The sequence below is a fragment of the Cherax quadricarinatus genome, chromosome 7, assembly GCF_038502225.1.
Source record: "Cherax quadricarinatus isolate ZL_2023a chromosome 7, ASM3850222v1, whole genome shotgun sequence".
Lineage (NCBI taxonomy): Eukaryota > Metazoa > Arthropoda > Malacostraca > Decapoda > Parastacidae > Cherax > Cherax quadricarinatus.
The window spans coordinates 26,146,692-26,165,431 of NC_091298.1; the positions used below are offsets into that span (position 1 = coordinate 26,146,692).

The 18,740-nt window shown below is 38.0% G+C and overlaps 1 long non-coding RNA gene across 1 annotated transcript in view; it reads left to right on the forward strand.

Annotated features, from left to right (window-relative positions):
• The first annotated feature begins 342 nt into the window (after positions 1–342).
• Positions 343–18,740, forward strand: part of LOC128686999 (uncharacterized) — a 144,891-nt gene continuing 126,493 nt past the window's right edge. Inside the window, exon 1 of the long non-coding RNA XR_011391715.1 lies at positions 343–467. This is a non-coding gene — a long non-coding RNA (uncharacterized lncRNA). The remainder of the gene's footprint in view (positions 468–18,740) is intronic.

The following is an 18,740-nucleotide window of genomic DNA, read 5'->3' on the forward strand; positions in this document are numbered from 1 at the left end:
GGTAACAAAGCCTATGACGTTCTCACCAGTGTGAAAATTTCTATATAGCAATCATTATTAGCGCTTTGTTATTATCGACATATATGCCCGCCTGAATGCAGCCTCTCTTTGCCACTAAATGAAACAATTATGAGGAAAAAAAAATCGTCTTTGTATTAATACTCAGGGAGCAGTTCAGCTGTGTGCTGAACACAGCTGAACTGATGTGATACAAAAAAGTACATAGATTGCGCTGGAAGGATTGTGTACATTAATCCTGCATGCCAGAGAAGCTTGCGGAAGTTTTGGACTTCAGGGAAATCTGACATGATGAGATATACGTAAAGTTTCTCTTTTTTCTCTCCCCTCCCGAGGAAGGAACTCCAGAGTGAAGACGGCGTTGATTACCTGGTTGTTGCGTTATCGCCGAAATCCTGCTGTCTCGACTGAGCACAAGATATTCATCTTGATTTTCCTTGAGGCGTCGGGTAAGTTAATCTGATTACATCCATTTTGCTTAAGGTTGATTTATAGGTTTTTAGAGAGACTGATCCACGACAAGGATTCCTGTAACGTATGCTGTGATTGAGAGGAAAATCAACATGATGTGGCATCCATGAAGACAAGAACATTAAAAAATAGTGTTTATGTTTGGAATATAATACAAACGTAGCAAAGACAGCCTTTTAGTAGAATTTTAAAATAATTGTAAGGACGAAATGTCGTCTGCCAAATTTAGCTATGGGTCATGTATTTTGCTTGACAAATTTTTCCTGCTACTCAACTTTCCTAGTTTGCAACCCGATATTCCTAGTTTTCCTGCTACTTGTCATTCCAAGTTTGTTTTCTATTTGTCTGCTGCTCGACATTTCTAGTTTCTCTGTTACTTGACATTCCTACTTTATCTGCTACTCAACATTACTAGTTTATCTGCTACTCAACATAACTAGTTTATCTGCTACTCGACATTCCTGCTGCTCAATATTCCTAGTTTATCTGCTACTCGACATCCCTAGTTTGTCTGCTAATCGACATTCCTAGTTTGTAAGGCTTTCTTCTTTATCTACATTATGTTGGAATGTTAGTGTTTATTTAGGTTTTGCATACATATAAATCTTTTGCAATGGTCTCGACACGGCTGTCTTATTCAGCAACTTGTCGGTAAATTAAACCATCAATAATACGAAACACAGATGCTTTGAGCACTCGAAAAACAAACGTACATGTTGATATAACCTGAGATAACCCAGCAAACTCAGTTGAACTTATTTCTATTGGTTTTAAAAGTTTATGCTTTCGAGAAGCCTGCTGGTAAGAGAGGATACGGACCGTATACTCTGGGATTGTCTGGGTCATGTGAGGTTGCAAACCCTTGATCACCTCTGCCATTGCATGGGCGAGACGCTCGTAAAAGCAAGACTTCCTGGGGGTAACTCAGGTACATGATTAGATTAAAAAGTTTAAAGCTGAACAACTTTTTTTCCGGCTTTCTGACACGTGACCAGGTTCCTGGCAATACTCACAACAATAGCTAGCAGGAGCTGGTAGTGGTGGAAGCAGAGTTGAACTAGATAACCCTGCCTACCCCTTCTCTACTCCTCTATACTATAAATCAGACAATATATTACGAGAAAGAGAGAGAGAGAGGGGGGGGGGAAGGGAGGTAATCACAACACAATAAAACAATTCAACAAACAATTTTAATCATCAGCTAAAGCGCTCTGGGTCTATAGATTAATATGCGAATGAAACTACTGTCTTCTTTTTTCAACAAACCAGCAGTACCCCACCGAGGTAGGGTGGCCCAAGAAGAAAAACAAAAGTTTCTCTTTTTAAATTTAGTAATATGTACAGGAGAAGGGGTTACTAGCCCCTTGCTCCCGGCATTTTATTCGCCTCTTACGACACGCATGGCTAGCGGAGGAAGGATTCTGTTCTACTTCTCCATAATATATATATATATATATATATATATATATATATATATATATATATATATATATATATATATATATATAAAGAAAAACTGTCGAAATAGAGACACCCTAAATAACGGTACACTCATGCTAACGGCACATTCAAACTGGCGCCAATTATACAGGGCCTTTTTGCGCGGTGGCAGAACTCGGCGACACACAAGAATATTTACAGCCAGTATTTTGAAAGTGAACTCTGTACTGATAGCATACTTTATTTAACTTTTACTGTATATGTAATTAATCAGAACAAGTTAATAACTCACAGAATTGTCTCCTAAACTTGTAAATGAAGTGAAGAAAACACGAACATCAAAACTTAGTGACAAACCTGATATAATAAAGAAACAAGATCGGGGCCTAAGTGTCAATGACAAAACATAACATTGGATCGTCCACATCATATGTTAAACAATCAAAACAAAAACTTTTTAAACATCGGAAAAATCGAAATAGCGGCACCTTTAAATAATCTCCAAGCATGATTATAAAATCACAGTTTCAAAACTACCAAAAAAATACCTATCCCTTGTGCCTAAATGGGATCTACTATTTTAGGAATGAGTAAATAAATACACTTCGGTAGTGGAATATCTCTGTTATTTGAAAAAATAAATAATTAATGGCTCATCCACAAAAGAGTAAATTAATGACTTAGTATGTAGCCAAAACACATTAATTAACGAGTGAGAGTAATCTCACACATCATGTTAACACACCACAGACAAAAATAATAAGTGAAGTTTATAAAGCCACTGACAGCCATCTACAATTTAGAACTAATTTGGCTAAACCTTAATGTAATTATTTCACCCCCCCCAAAAAAAAAAAAAAAATTAATTAATTTGGAAGCCGGATATTCCAGTAAATCCCAGAGTATCTCCACCTGCCTCAGTGTTTCAGTACCTTCACCATAGGAAGCCACGCACACACTTGGTCTGCTTATCTAAACTCGGGAAATCTCCTGAGCCGGGAGTCAGCCAATATAGTCTGCATGACTCTCCTTAATATTAAGTTCTGTTGAGACTGTAATATGATCTTTGTTGCTAGGAAGTCTCCCTGCCACACTTGCTCTCGAAGCATAAGCCCACTACCTGGCTTACATTATATCATGACACTGAAAAATAATGAATTTGAGATTTCTATAAATGGAAGCATTAAAGTTACGTTTAGCAAGCTGAATCTGAATCTCAAGTCAGAATTAACCCATCACGTAAAATAATGCCAAAACATTTACATGTATAAACCTGAATACACCTCTGAGAAAATCCTTGCGGCTGTCTGCTAACATACATAAACAAATTCCACGCATCATGTCTGCTTGTCAGGAAGAGTCAAGAGAGCTTTTGTGCTCTTGCCTTCCCAGTGTTGAGACATATACAAAAGGTTTCTATTCAGTGTGTACACTGGTGTTTATATTACTTAAATTGCGTTTCTCTGCCACATACACACAACAATATTTACATTCGACCTCCTTTGCTCTGTTGTACGAAATCTCTATTTCAGATTAACATGAACAGACGAGGATGTCTGAACTGTGCAGACGGCTTTCGCTATATATGTGGCAAACAAAAATAATCATAACATACCGCATAAAGATTGCCTACAAGCACTACTTTGGTTGCAAGATAGGTGATCAAGACAGAACATGGGCTCCAGGCACATGCTGTTTGTAACTCTGGACTAACACAGTGAATGAATGGAAAATTTACGTTAAAGCCATTTGTAGTCCCACTGGTGTGGCGAGAGCCAAGGAATCGCCTTAATGACTTATTTCCCAATGGTTAATGAAAACAAGATAACATATCCAGAGTGTGAGTAATCTTTAAACCCTGTGCCACACAGCGAGGACATTCCTCTACTTGATACAGTTCTTGGTTATGACACTGAACGTGATTTTAGTAAAGAAACTGTTAACACTGATCTCTGTGAACCACCAGAATCTGAGATTTCTAAACAACCTCATTTAATCATTGTACAGGAGTTAAATGACCTTATCAAGATCCTTTACCTATCAAAGAAGGCAAGACTGCTTGGATTGCTCTTACAAGAGTGGAACCTTTGTACAGAAGGAATAAAAATATCTCATTTTCGTGCACGACATACTAATTTGGCGGCATTCTATCAAATGGAGAAAGATGTATTTCTGCACTAATTTGAACGATCTTATAAAGGAATTGGGTTATGGATGTATGGATGATGTATAGAGAATATTCATCGGTTCTAAGGTCAGTTTGAAAGCAATGCGCCTTCACGACGGCACTGAAAAGACATTTGTGCCAGTGGCTCATGCTGTGGGATTAAAGGAAACAATGTGAGTCCATATTCTCCTCAGACTTACAAAATACAATGACCACAAGCGGAATTTATGCGAGGACCTAAAAGTAATTGGATTAATATTTAGTCTGCAACTTAGTTACACAAAACACGTGCTTATTTTGTGGAATGGCGGGCTAGAAAAGACCTTATTCCTGACAAATTCAACATACAACATAAACCACAGATACATCTTCTAAAGATATTTCTTCCACCTTTGCATATAAAGTTGGGCTTAATGAAAAACCTTGTAAAGACGATGGACGGTGAAGGTTCAGAATTTATTGACTTTTGCAAAAAACTTGGAGAAATTTTAACTGACGCAAAACTTAAGGCCAGAGTATTTGTTGAACCATAAATTCATGAACTGTTAAACGACCAAGTCTTCCTACCAAAACTGGAGCTGACTGCATGTGAAACTTTCCAAGCAGGATGTCCAGAACTTTCAGAGAGAGCAGAGAGCGAACATGATGAGCCTATGGAACACTGGGTTCCTGCGAATCCACTTTCTTCATTCACACCTGGATTTTTTTTTCATTCACTCTTGCTGCTGGTACCAATGAGCATGGTGAAAGGTTTCACTGTGATGGAGGTACACTATCAAGGCCTTTTTAAACTCAACAGGTAGGCATAATGTTTGTCAGGAAACAGGACAAGTGTTTCCTAACTTGGGTCGTAGTGCCACAGCGGGAGCTTTTAGTCATCTGACCGAGGACTTCCGCTGGCTTAGCGGTCCACCTCTTTAAAAATCATGGCTATGGTTATAACCATTAGGAATATATGGGTAGTCTCAGCATTATGGGTAACTAATTTTAGTCATAAATGTAAAGCCAAATACTTGAAACATTTTTGAACATTGTCAATTTCCCGTGAAATTATTTTTCGTAATGCCCTGAGCGCATTAGCTAACAGTCACCTTGTAATAGGAAATACATTTTAGCGATTCATTATATTCCTTGTGCTGTAGATTTGAATGGAACATGATTTATAAATAAACTATTCTTTGAATTAAATGTTTTCCAGTAGCTAAAAGTCCTGACGTACTACCTCAGTTTTGTCTTCACATTTAGAATTATCATCCTCATATTACTTAAGAACATCTACATATATCCAACGTAAGAAACACTGAACATTTTAATAAGTGCAATAGATATATTTGATACCGGGAATTTACATATCAGCTTTCATATAAAAAGGCCGCTAATATAAAATATAAATATATAAATTATGGCATATGGTATATATACATAGGTATGTACATTACATATGATACAAAAATTCTTTCTATATAGGCTCTTACCTCAGAGGCAGCGGACTAAAATTAGTGTTAATAGCAGTAGTAGTTATAGTAATAAAAAAAACAGTAGTAGATACAGTGATAGTTATAGTAATTGTGATAATATACGTAATGTTTATGGAAATGGTGATGATGGTCGTAAAAGAATTAGAATAGTGGTAGTGAGAGTAATAGTAATAATGTTAGCAGAATTGGTGATGAGAACATTAGTAGTAACAACAGTGATATAAAGTAGCAGAAGTACTTCTAGTAGTAACATACGGAGAAGCAACAGAATCCAGAAATATTTAGCAGCTGCTTCAGCGGCATAAGAAACCGTTGGAACCGAAGCAGAAGCATGAGGAGCACCAGAAGAAGAAACAGGGACACTTTAAGCATAAATATCAATAGCAGAAACAATAATACAAACAGCAGCAGCAGCAGTGGTAGTAACATCAACCCTAGTAGCAACAGTAATAAAAACTACCATAATGATAATAACAGCATAAGCCCAACAACATCAACAACAACAACAAGACTGAATAGTTTTAGTGCTTACAACTTAAGAGAAAACTGTTACATTACTCTATAACTATTGGAAAAAAAAACTACCATTTGTACTGCACAAAAGTTTAGTGTCGAGTTTTGTTGAGCATCTCGGTGACTGGAATGAAACCACTTCATAGTCTGTTGTTTTAATTGAATACATATTAAGTACGTGTTTCTTTCACATAGTTTGGTGTTTTCTGCGGTCCTGTCTAGTTAATCTTAGTCTTATATGTTAGACTAAGGTAGAGTCTGGTAAATATAAGTAGAATTTGAATAGTGCATGTTCCACTTTTAATATTTTGTCATGAATTTTCATACTGATAACTATCTGTTGGCTTTCCAGCTTCCACATAGACATTGTTTGCGAGTATTTAGATTGCTTCTTATAACTGTTACAAGGTTCTTATTTTTTTTTTTGTTAATAAGTTTCCTAACATTTTATATAAACATTTAACAAAATGCAGCACACTGTGCTCTTTAGTGAAATTTATCTTACACGTCTGAGAACGCTGCATCAGTCTATTTAAGTGAATCCCACTTAATACCTAGACATTCGTTCACAGTTGTGTATGTATTCCTAATTTCGTGTCGACCGTAAACTTTCCTGGGAGCAATCCCCGAGGAACTCCACTTGATACGTAGAATTACTATAATACTTCTCCATTTATATCTACTTGGCGTTTCTTGTCAGAGAGTTAGTCAGTGATTCAAGTCTGAAGTTGGTCTTCTGTTCCTCGAGACTTTCATCTTGTAGGTGCACGTCTGAACCACAATATGAAGAGGAAAGTTTAGACGGGGTTTCAGGTCACAACTTGGTAACAGCGCGACGTATCTAAACTTCATGTAAAATTTCATTTATAAATCGTGGCTTAGTTGTGAACTGTTCCAATAACTGTATTGTAGATTTTATTCTTCTTAATCTTCAATGTGGAACTTTACCGAAGGACATATGGAAATCAAGCAGTATCTAATCCCACACTATAACTGTGGTATTTTTTTGGTCCTTGTCTGTATAATAAAATAATCCCACTAATCTTGTCGAGCAGAATCTTTTATTGAGATGTCATGGTATTTTTTTTTTACTTTGATCTTACATAAATTTAGCAATATATTTACTAGTTACTTAGTAGTTTGTCCACACCAGATGTTCAGCGAACAGTGCGAAATGCGAAGGTACATGACCCTTCTTTTTCTTTAATACAGAAGTAATATATGCCATCTTCCATTCACCTAGAATATTGCCTTCTAACAGTGATATTTATATCACTGTTGGTAAGCGTTTCTATGCTTAGATTCTTTCAAAACTCGAACCAGAAGTTCATCCGGCCTGGATGTTTATGGTAAGCCTCTCTAGGAATGTTTTGGTACAATGGCTGCTCAGTGAAATATTTTTAGTATCTCAGTCTCTGGGAATACTATGATTGTCTTCATATGTTAATAAAATTTTCAGTTGCCTAGAGCGACCCTAAAGCTGCTCTTAGAGCGGAGGCCATTGCTGTGTTGCTGCTGTTGGTCATTTTCTCCTTGCTGCTAGCCACATCTATGTCGCTGCTAGTTAAGCATTACTATGTTGCTGCTAGTCGGTCATGACTATGTTGCTGTAGGCAGCCACTTCTATGTTGCTGTTAATCAGTCACTTCTATGTTGTTGCTAGTCAGTCACTTCTATGTTACTGCTAGTCAGTTACTTCTACGTTGCTTCTAGTAAATCACTTCTATGCTGCTGCTAGTCAGTCACTTCTATGCTGCTGTAGGTAGTTACTTCTACGTTGCTTCTAGTAAATCACTTCTATGTTGCTGCTAGTCAGTCATTACTGTGTTGCTGCTACTCATTTATAGTATTGTTGACAGTCATTCCTGTGTTGCTAATATCATTTTACATTCGCAGGAAATTACAGGTTCCATTGCCACTTTAATAACTTTCGTGTTTTTGACATATGTAAGAAAAACTCTTTTGGACCGTCTCTAATATTATGGGCGATTCTCATTGCATCTCATCTTTTCCATCTGTATCAAGCTCTTGCTCTCTTCTCTGGGGTTACTGTGACATGGGGAGCGCTAAAGCAGCAGGGGTGATGTAGCTCTTGCAAAAGAGGGGCACTGAGAATCGACCCACGCGAGGAGGTGTTTGCTCCCATTCTTTCAGCTGAAGAGCCTTCCCGCGGCACTAAGCTAGCTTCCTCGAGCTAGTTTGATGCCGCATTACAATCAATTTGCATTACAGTTGCAAAAGGCGAGCTTAACAATGCAGAACAAGCCACATGGGGATGGAAATCTTTAGCTCTGTATTTATCGCATTCTCGTGCTTCGTCAGGTGCTATGCAATGTTGCAAGACAGCAATATATAGGAAGAGACATTCTCTGAAGCAAGGCAGAAGGTATCAGTGTAATTTGCTTGACTATTTGTACTCGCCTGTTTGTAGTTGCAGGTGTCGAATCTTAGCTACTAGCCTCTCCTCTCCGATGGAGAGGAGAGGCCAGAAGCTGGGGTTATTTAGAGCAAATATCAAAATGGTATACAGTACCGACAGGTTGGTAGGTAAGACACATAGGCAACAGTTAGGCAACTTTATTCCGAAACGTTTCGCCTACACAGCAGGCTTCTTCAGTCGAGTACTGCTCCGGCCTACTTCCTGTACTCGACTGAAGAAGCCTACTGTGTAGGCGAAACGTTTCGGAATAAAGTTGCCTAACTGTTGCCTACGTGTCTTACTTATATAAAGAAACAGGTGGAGGCTTGATCCTGCGTCTGATAATAGCCTGACAAACACTAGTCTCGCAGCCAGACTTTCCCTGAACTATTGTAACATCCTGACTGGTTTGGATTTCTCGTTGCTTCCTTATATTTTTTGTTGAATAATGATATTCTTAAAATTTTGATTTTTTTTATATACTGTACATTACCTAAATCTAAATATTACATTTAGTTAACAACCTAACCTAAAAAAAATCTCTGTTTACCTTCTCATCATTTAAGTATGATAATCACATACTTCAGACGAGAGAGAGATTGAGTGAGTAATGGTGAATGTGTTTCCTTGTTTGGGTTATTTTATCTTGGTGGGAGACGACCAATAAAGTAAAAAAAGAAAAATCTTTTCAGTCCGCTGTTTTGTAATTTGGAAGTGACGTAGCAAAACTTCGGACATCAAAGCTAGAATCGCTATTTACATTTTTGTAATGTTAAGGTTAATGTTGCCCGCACATCAGCCACCTCAAACAAGTTTATTATTGCGTTGTAACAAGCTGAGGCAAGAAGCGGTTCTCTGCAAAGCCAATAAGCAGGTTTGATTCATTTCGTGAAAAATCATTCCAATTAAATTTTGGGTAATTGAAGTCTCTCGTCATATTTACATCGTGATTATTAACTGTAAACTGGTTTTATGTACTTTATCTGCATTTAAATCATTATATTAAATAAGTATAATGTAGTAATATTTTATGTGTGCGTTATTTGGTAAATATATTGTAACCTGGGATAGAGAGTTCTGATAACAGCTGATCTGCTGAGCTCGTCTAAATGTACACACGTCCTCTATCCTTTCTCGGTTATCAACCTCGTTTGGACATTAATGCAGAAGAAACTACACCCACAAACACAGAGGACATAAATAGATATGGATACAAGCATGAGTGAGCATGTTTGAACGGAGTGGAGGCAATTTTTATTTTTAACTTGGCGTGCTGCTCGGAGTGTGAGCAAAGTAACATTTAAAAAAGGATTCAGGAAAACGGGTTAGGCACTCGAGTCCTGGACGGGGGTAAATAAAGGGGATGTAAACAGCGTGCTGAAAATTTCCTGCCAAGACAGGACTCGCAGCAATGGTTTCAAGTTGGAAAAATTCAGATTCAGGAAGGATATAGGAAAGCACTGGTTTGGTAATAGATTTGTGGATGAGTGGAACAAGCTCCCGATTACAGTTCTTCAGGCTAAAACGTTATGTAGTTTTAAAAATAGGTTAGATAAATACATGAGTGGGTGTGAGTTGGACTTGATTAGCTTGTGCTGCTGGGTCTGGTGCCGTGCTCCTTCCTTGAGTGGAGGTGACCAGATTGGGTGGGTCATTGGGCTAATCCGGGGGGGTGGGTCATTGGGCTAATCCGGGGGGGTCATTTGGCTAATCCGGGGGGGGGACATGGACCTGCTCCGCATGGGTCAGTAGGCCTGTTGCAGTGTTCCTTCTTTCTTATGTTCCGGTGTGTGTGTGTCTCTCCTAGTTGTACTCACCCAGTTGTGGTTGCGGGGGTAGATTCACAGCTCCTGGCCCCGCCTCTTCAACTGGCCGCTACCCGGTCACTCTTCCCGCTCCGTGAGCTTTATCATACCTCTTCTTAAAGCTATGTATGGAACCTGCCTCCACTACATCACTACCCAGGCTATTCCAGTTTCTGACAACTCAGATTTAAGAAATACTTCCTAACGCCCCTGTGGTTCATTTGAGTTTTCAGCTTCCAACTGTGACCCCTTGTTGCTGTGTCCCATCTCTGGAACATCCTGTCTCTGTCCACCTTGACTATACCTCTCAGCACTTTATATGTCGTTATCGTACCCCGCCCCCCAACTCTCCTGTCTTCCACTGTCGTCAAGTCGATTTCCCTTAACCTCTCCTCGTAGGACATATCCCTTAGCTCTGGGAATAGTCTTGTTGCAAACCTCTGCACTTCCTCTTGTTTACATGCTTGGCTAGGTGAGGGTTCCAAGCTGGCGCTGCATATTCCAATATGGGCTTAACGTACACAGTGTACAGGGTCCTCAATGACTCCTTATTTAGATATCGGAATGCTGTTCTTAGGTTTGCTAGGCGCCCGTATGCTGCAGCAGTTATTTGGTTGATGTGCTCCTCACGAGATGTTCCCGGTGTTATACTCACACCAAGATCCTTTTCCTTGAGTGAGGTTTGTAGGCTCTGGCCCCGTAGACTGTACTTCGTCTGTGGTCTTCTCTGCCCTTCCCCAATCTTCATGACTTTGCACGTGGCGGGGTTGAACTCCAGGAGCCAGTTTCTGGACCAGGCCTGCAGTCTGTCCAGATCCCTTTGTAGTTCTGCCTGGTCTTCGTCCGACTGAATTCTTCTCATCAACTTCACATCATCAGCAAACAGGGACACTTCGAAGTCTATTCCTTCCGTCATGTGTTCACAAATGCCAGAAACAGCATCGGTCCTAGGACTGATCCCTGTGGCACGCTGGTCATTACCGGCACCCACTGTGTGTGTGTGTTCGTGTGCAATAATCTCAAAACGAACGAGTAGAACGGGGGAGATGAACGATAGCTCTATGCCTCTCTTGCTGCAATCAACACTTCATCAGGAGCTTGCAATATTGCACAAATGAGTAGAAACTCCAGGCAGATTCATTCAGGGGAACGACTTTATCCAGAATAATGGAGACTGGGGCCTCCTGGCCGACGAGTGCCAGATGCAAATGGATGCAGGTTATATATTAAACACACGTAGAAAAAGACAGCCCTAAGCACTGATTATGAAGTAATGACCTAGTGGATATAACTTTAGTAACATGTCAATTATCACACAAAAAACTTCCAGACTTCAATACCTTTCGTAATAAAAGACTTTAAATTCTAATTGTGGCATTTGTCAAACATAACATTCACCCACATCCAATATACTTAGCAGGAGATTAGTAGTTTATTGTTTTAAAAAGAAAATATTTCATTCTTGTCAATGAGAATGTATGTCTGTAATTTAATATGGAAATGTTTTTTCTACTGATCTCAAACCACAGCTTTTGTTACCACTGTGTAACTTGCACAATGACTAGTGATGTACCAAATTCAGTTTATTAAATAATTTTCAGTTCCAACCAATTTTTTCTCTTCCCTACTTTTCTACCCTTTTTCACTCTCAGTTGATCCTTTTTCCTGTCACTCACTTCCTCCCACTACACATTGCTTTTATGTTCCACCTGCCTAGAACAGCCTTTCCATACTGTTGATGTGCCCCTTGTTTTATGTTTTATAAAATCTATACCTAAATTCTAGAATATAGGTAAAGAATTTATGTAAATCTTATGTAGATCTCTATCATACTATGGAGGAAGCCTTATATTATAATTTATGGTATTTTATTTATCAGAGCTTCTTCTGTCTCTTGCTACATAATTTATAAATATTTGTGTCATGCGGATCACAACGCTTAATCCATATATTTGATAATTATATCATTAATGTTCGCCTCCCGGAAGGTAGACAGACCTCTCGCTTCTGTTAACTCTGGTGAATTCTGTGTTCTGTTATTTAATCAAGGACTCGCCCACTAATATTATTTCACCCTCTCCAAATCTAATTCGTCGTCGACATCGAGAGTATTGCTAGTTTCAATTTCATTAACAATAACTCTCTCACCGGGGTTCCGTCCATTCAAATCATGTTAAGTTTCATTTTATGAATATCTAAGGGAAATCTAAATAATTTTTATCATAGATTCTTAATTACAATTTCTACTATTATCGTGCAGGAAAACATTCATAACTGAGCCCTAAGCTGGGTTCAGATGCTTAATTCTATCGTAACTGACAAATACATCTGCACTAAATATTCTTGACGAGGCAAAATAAATTAATAGTTCCCCACTATACCCGCTATAAACAGTAAAGGAACACCGATGAATGCAAATGGTATACTGCCGACAAATTTTGATGAAAAGTCCTTTGGGACAACGCTTTGCTCTGTTATTGTCTTCTCAAATCTGAATGCTCTATCAGAGCGATATTTTCTTATAAAGAGAACTTTGTTCTGCATAGTAGGTCTTTTCTTCAAATACGGATCTTCTTGCACAAACAGCATGAAAAGCATGAAGTCTGACAACAGTGCGCTGGAGATGTCTTGAACAGCCTGACTAGAAGTTTGCTAATCCACGGGAATGCACAACTGACCATCACCATCCATATTTTTGTTTTTGCTAAACTTGCTTGAGAGCCACGTTCCAAGGAGTTCTTGTTAAGTAATGTGTCAGTATAAGTCATCAAGAAGCTCTTTTGATTTACTCTCATAGTCAATCTTGATCACTATGACAACACTATAGTGGTCTCTCTTTGTAATATGGGGCTAACAGGATTGGTAACAAAATTCTGACAGAAAATGACACGAGCTTGTAGTGATTGCCCTATTAATGATAACGTTTCGCTCAAGCTGGTGACTGTATGAAACTTAACATGAAGTCCCAAGGATGGGCGAAACGTTACGGTTAATTAAAGCAAGCAATTACATCGTGATTTATGCAAATCTTTTTTTATTCTCGCCTTATCGAACGAAGGATCGAACTTCCAACCTTCTTACGCTAACTGACCAACACGGGTTTAACGCTTCACAAATATATTATATTTTTCGTCCTTGTTTAATTAAGTATCGCCGGTGGGACCTTTAAGTAGTCGCCAGAATTTTTTTTTTCCTTATTTCATCCTACAACTTTCAGTTTTTCTTTCGATCACAACTCGAGAAATCCTTATCCGATCGGTTTCAAATTTTCAGTGTTTGTGTGCGGTAATAGGGAACAAATTCTTGGAATAATTGGCATATGTAGGTGCCCTATAACTAAGGTAGTTGAATCCATTACCAGCATCCTGGAAAGGCTCCAATAGCTTCCCCAAATCCTCATTGGCTTAGCTTCTAACCTTCAGAAAATATGCCTCTTTATTTGACGATGGCGGAGAGTGAAATTCAAGTGTGTAGATGCAGATTTGGCCATTTTACATGTAAAATTGAGTGAAATTTTTATTCCCTTTAAATCACGCTAAATAAAGTTTAGTTTACATTTTTTGAACGTAAACTTAAATTTATTTCAATATTTTTAATGGCTGATGCATCTTACTGCCAGGATACCTGGAGTATACCTGGAGAGGAGTTTCGGGGGTCAACGACCCCACGGCCCGGTCCGTGATTAGGCCTCGTGGTGGATCAGGGCTTGATCAACCGACGTACGAGCCACAGCCCGGCCGGTCAGGTGCCTGTCCAGCTCCCTCATGAAGACAGCCAGGGGTCTATTGGTAATCCATTTTGTGTATGCTGGGAAGCAATTGAAGAGTCTCTGACCCCTGACACTTACTGTGTTGTCTCTTAGCGTACTCATGGCTACCCTGCTTTTCGTTGGAGGAATGTTGCGCCACTTTTTATTGAATAGTGATACATATATTTAATAACCAAACAATATTTTTTTTCTGATCGACTTGAAATTATTATTAATTAAACATTCTATACAAGATGATAATACATAAGTTAAGAACAAATTTGAAATTTTACTGAAATAATGCAAAAATGCTGGAATCGTTAAAATCAGACAAATTACCGAAGAATGCCTTTTCTAATCGGCTTCAAACTTTCACCACTGAGCTGCGTTCATTTCAATTTGCCAGTTTAATTAAATAAATTGTTTCCCATATATTAACTAGACAAGGCCTCTTTTGATTGGCTTCACTACACAAATACTGGCGAATCATAATTAAAAGTACTTGTGTATTGATTCTGAGCTGTGTGGGGGGCCAGAGTGCCAGTGTTTAAATCATATTTGAAAAATTGGATCTTCGAAAAATTTATTTTTCTTATAGGCAGAGAATTTAAAAATAAATGTAAATAAAAAAATGAAGAAAATCGCTCTTAAATTTAATAATGAAAGACTTATTTTCATCATAATACCTTGTATGAGCTAACATCTTTAGTTTAGCTTCAACGCTGAAGTTTCGTAATGTTAAATACGAATTAGATCTGGGCTCTGTATGTGCTAAGCTTCCATTTTTATTGAAGGAATTAAGATACTACGTTCCATATAGCTTATGAATGCTTCTTTTTATTCGAGTCAGATCTTCAGTGATAATATTTAACTGCATTACAAACTTACACCGCACACTGCACTATTCTGGGATCGTGATGCAACTGAAATTTATCTAGTTCAATAAGAGCTTTACTGATTTTTAAAGAACAATTGCGAGAACTATATCTTTTTCGTAATAATGTTGGTAGAATTACCGATAATATGTAAAGTAAAAGGACACAAGTGCAACTAATGTGACATTTTATTGTGGCAACGTTTCGCTCTCCAGGAGCTTTGTCAAGCCGATACAAACAGTGTATGGACACAGAGGGTATATAAAGGTTCAGAGTGAGGTGCAATACTAGTGGTAGTAGTAGTAGTGACAAAAGTTGTAGTTCTTCAGATCATTAATTCTCCACGCACTAACACCATTCCCAACAAAGTTGTAATTCTTCCCAACAGCCAGGTTGCACTCAACGTTTCTTAAGTACTTTCACAAGCTAACACCAGAGTCGCCATCGCTTCCAGCACTTCAATAAAGGATCTAACCAGGACAAAAAGCACCACGAACCAGTCAATGCAGGGGTTTACACTATACCCTGTGGAGGCTGTGACAAGATTTATGTAGGTGAAACAGCAAGAAACCTCGACACCCGCCTCAATGAACACATTTACGCATGTAGGGACGATAACTTGAACAACGCCTGTGTACAACACCGAAATTCCACCAATCATCTCATGAAATTCAGGGACGCCCAATTAGTGATCAAAAAAACTAATTTCCGCAGACGCAAGTGCCTTGAATCAGCACTGATCGCTGTTTCGAATACAATTAAACAAAACAACGGCAGCTTCACCATCTCTGAAGTCTTAGCAAGAATCCTCCTGAAAACAGTAAACCCTGCCATCACATAGTCTCCCCGTTATACTACACAAAGCACATTACAGAGAGTTAACACTGAAACAGGCCTTCTCTATCCAGTCTATACTTGTCCAACCTATTTTTATGTTACCCAAGTAATAGGCTTTATATCCTTTTACTCATGTACGAATTAATTGCTCTACCATATTGTATTACTACTACTACTACCAGTAGTATTGCACCTCACTCTGAACCTTTATATACCCTCTGTGTCCATACACTGTTTGCATCGGCTTGACAAAGCTCCTGGAGAGCGAAACGTTGTCACAATAAAATGTCACATTAGTTGCACTTGTGTCCTTTTACTTTATATATCTTTTTCGTTTAGGCTCTGTAAATCTCATTTTTTGCATAACTTTCCTCGGTGGATTGAGGGGCTGAAGGGTTCTTGATCCAAGGAATCAGTTCTACTCTTCATTTCCTAAGATCAAATCTAATTTCCTCCCATTCCCAGGTAATTATGATCCCTACCGGTTTAGAGCTTCACAATGGATCTGATAATAATATTCGCAGAAAACACTAGCAATTTCGGTATATTTAGTAGTGTCAGTGATGCAAAATTAAGTCCAAAACCCAGTTAAAATTATACATTTCCGTTAAACTATTTAGTCAAATTTACAACAAAATCTTCATGTATATATCATGTCCATTTACTCTTGACGACCAAAGATAACTGAAGACGGGATTGTGATTACAGATTATCTTCAGACAAGTTGTACGGTGAACATACAGAAAGTTATCCTTTAATAGGTTTGCCAGTTAACCAGGAACTGCTTATTAAATATTTTATCTGTGCTCATCTTTCAAGATGTCTTTGTCTTTATTAAATACAATACGTTGAAAATAATCGAATGGTATATTGGCTATATCAACATCTCTCTTCTTGCAATACTGATCTGAGAACTACCTGCTCAATAAAAAAAAACCAGAAATCTTAATAGTAACCTACTTCTATGTGCTCCAGCTAAAGAAAGTTAATCACTAGTGAAAGAAGTAAGACGAGAAATGACGAGAACGTATTGAGAGAATGTGAGGTGTCCTCTGTGAAAGAAGATCAGTACAAAACACAGTCTTATCGTAGGTCATAATAAGGATTACAAGACTGGGATAGGGTGGAGAAGGATTGAGGTAGAACACAGCAGTGAAAAGTGTAGTGGGTGACGGGAAGAGAGATAAGAAAGATTAATGGGTCTGACAACTTCGGGTGGGTTTAAAGGGATCTGTTTTCCTGTATACAAATGAGTAGGCATTGAATTTTTAGAAAGATACCAGTGAAAAAACAGAAAAGAGACATACGTGGCACATTACACAAATAATCCATACATATTAGAGAAAAGTCTATGACAACGTTTCGGCGCGATTTGGATCATTTACAAGTCACAACATTTACAACATCTCTCTCCTATATGTAGGTTATTTGTGTGTTGTTCCAGTCGCAGTATTGTGATTGTGTTTTTCATGAGAAATATACGAGTTCTTTAGTACGTTAATAAACACATCTTTGAAGAAATTAGAAAAAGCTCAAAGATTCATATTCTGTAGGTTGAGAAGAAGTATTTATGCGAGATGACAAGAGTAACCATTACAAGTCCCCCGTCTCACGGACTATTTTGAAAATATAGGCCAAACATAAGTAATATTTACACATGCAATGTACAGTAATGCTAAGAAATAAATTGGAAGGGGAAGGGAGGGAATAAGGAGAATTATGAAAAGGAAAAGGGGTTGGGAGAGGAAGGGAAAGATAGCATAATGGAGATGGGAAGGACTAGTGAGAGGGTGAAGGTAAGAGAAGAGAGGTAAATAAAGATAAAGGGTAAGAGGAAAGAAGAAAATAGTAGGGAGAAAGGAAAGAGTGTGAAAGAGAAAGCGAACAAGAGGGTTAAATGCGTGGAAGAGGAAAAGAGAGGGGAGTGGGAGAGAACATTTGAGGAAAGCAACTCTCTCTCTCTCTCTCCTAAACTAATGTCAGATTTTTACTTTGGATCAATGTTATATGCTTTGACATGTAACGAGCGCACCTCAGTCATCATGTCATGTCTCATTCACAAAATTAAGTAAATGGAAAGTTCAACGAGTTGTGAAATCAGATAATTCACATCTGAAAAAATATTATACAAAATAAGAATTACTACAATTAACTAGAAAAATTACAATTAATCACTGCAGGCTCACTAGATATTACAAAAACTATTCCCTGTACTCTTTTCTGGCTCTTATTCTAGGATGATTACTAGACAATACTTCTTAACTAAAGTGATGATGGTGAAAGGCTTCTTTTCTTAACTGATGGTAGAAAAAAATCCAACAAAAACAGGTAAACATGATAAAGTAATTATTGGAGAATTCCTATGATTTACTCGCATCACTCAAGTGCAGTCAAGAGCTAAAATATCAAATATGTGTAAAACATTAATAGAGAATGTGTATTATTATACAATGCTCATATTATAATACAATCTCTGCCATGAGCAGATGTTGCTTGATATCAGCAGCTGTCTGGTAGCGTTGCAACATCTATTCACCAGGAGTCATTGTTCACTCGTAAACATACCCTGGATGTGAAGATACAGTAAACAGTTTTAATTTATGGAATAGTTCCGTGCACCTCTCTCTCACACACACACACACATATATATATATATATATATATATATATATATATATATATATATATATATATATATATATATATATATATATATATATATATATATATATATATTTATAGTGTTCGCAACACGAAAGTAGTTGTTTGATAGTTCTAGGTTATCATACAAGTCCCTCAGGAGCTTGCAATGCTGCAGAAATAGGTACGAAATCCAGGAAGATCCGTTCAAGTGAACGAATCTAGCTAGAATGAGATGGCATCAAGCAGACCAGTGCCAGGTGCCAGAAATATGAATCCTAGATATTAAAACAATAGTAGCAGAGACATGCAGAAACCCGTTGACATTA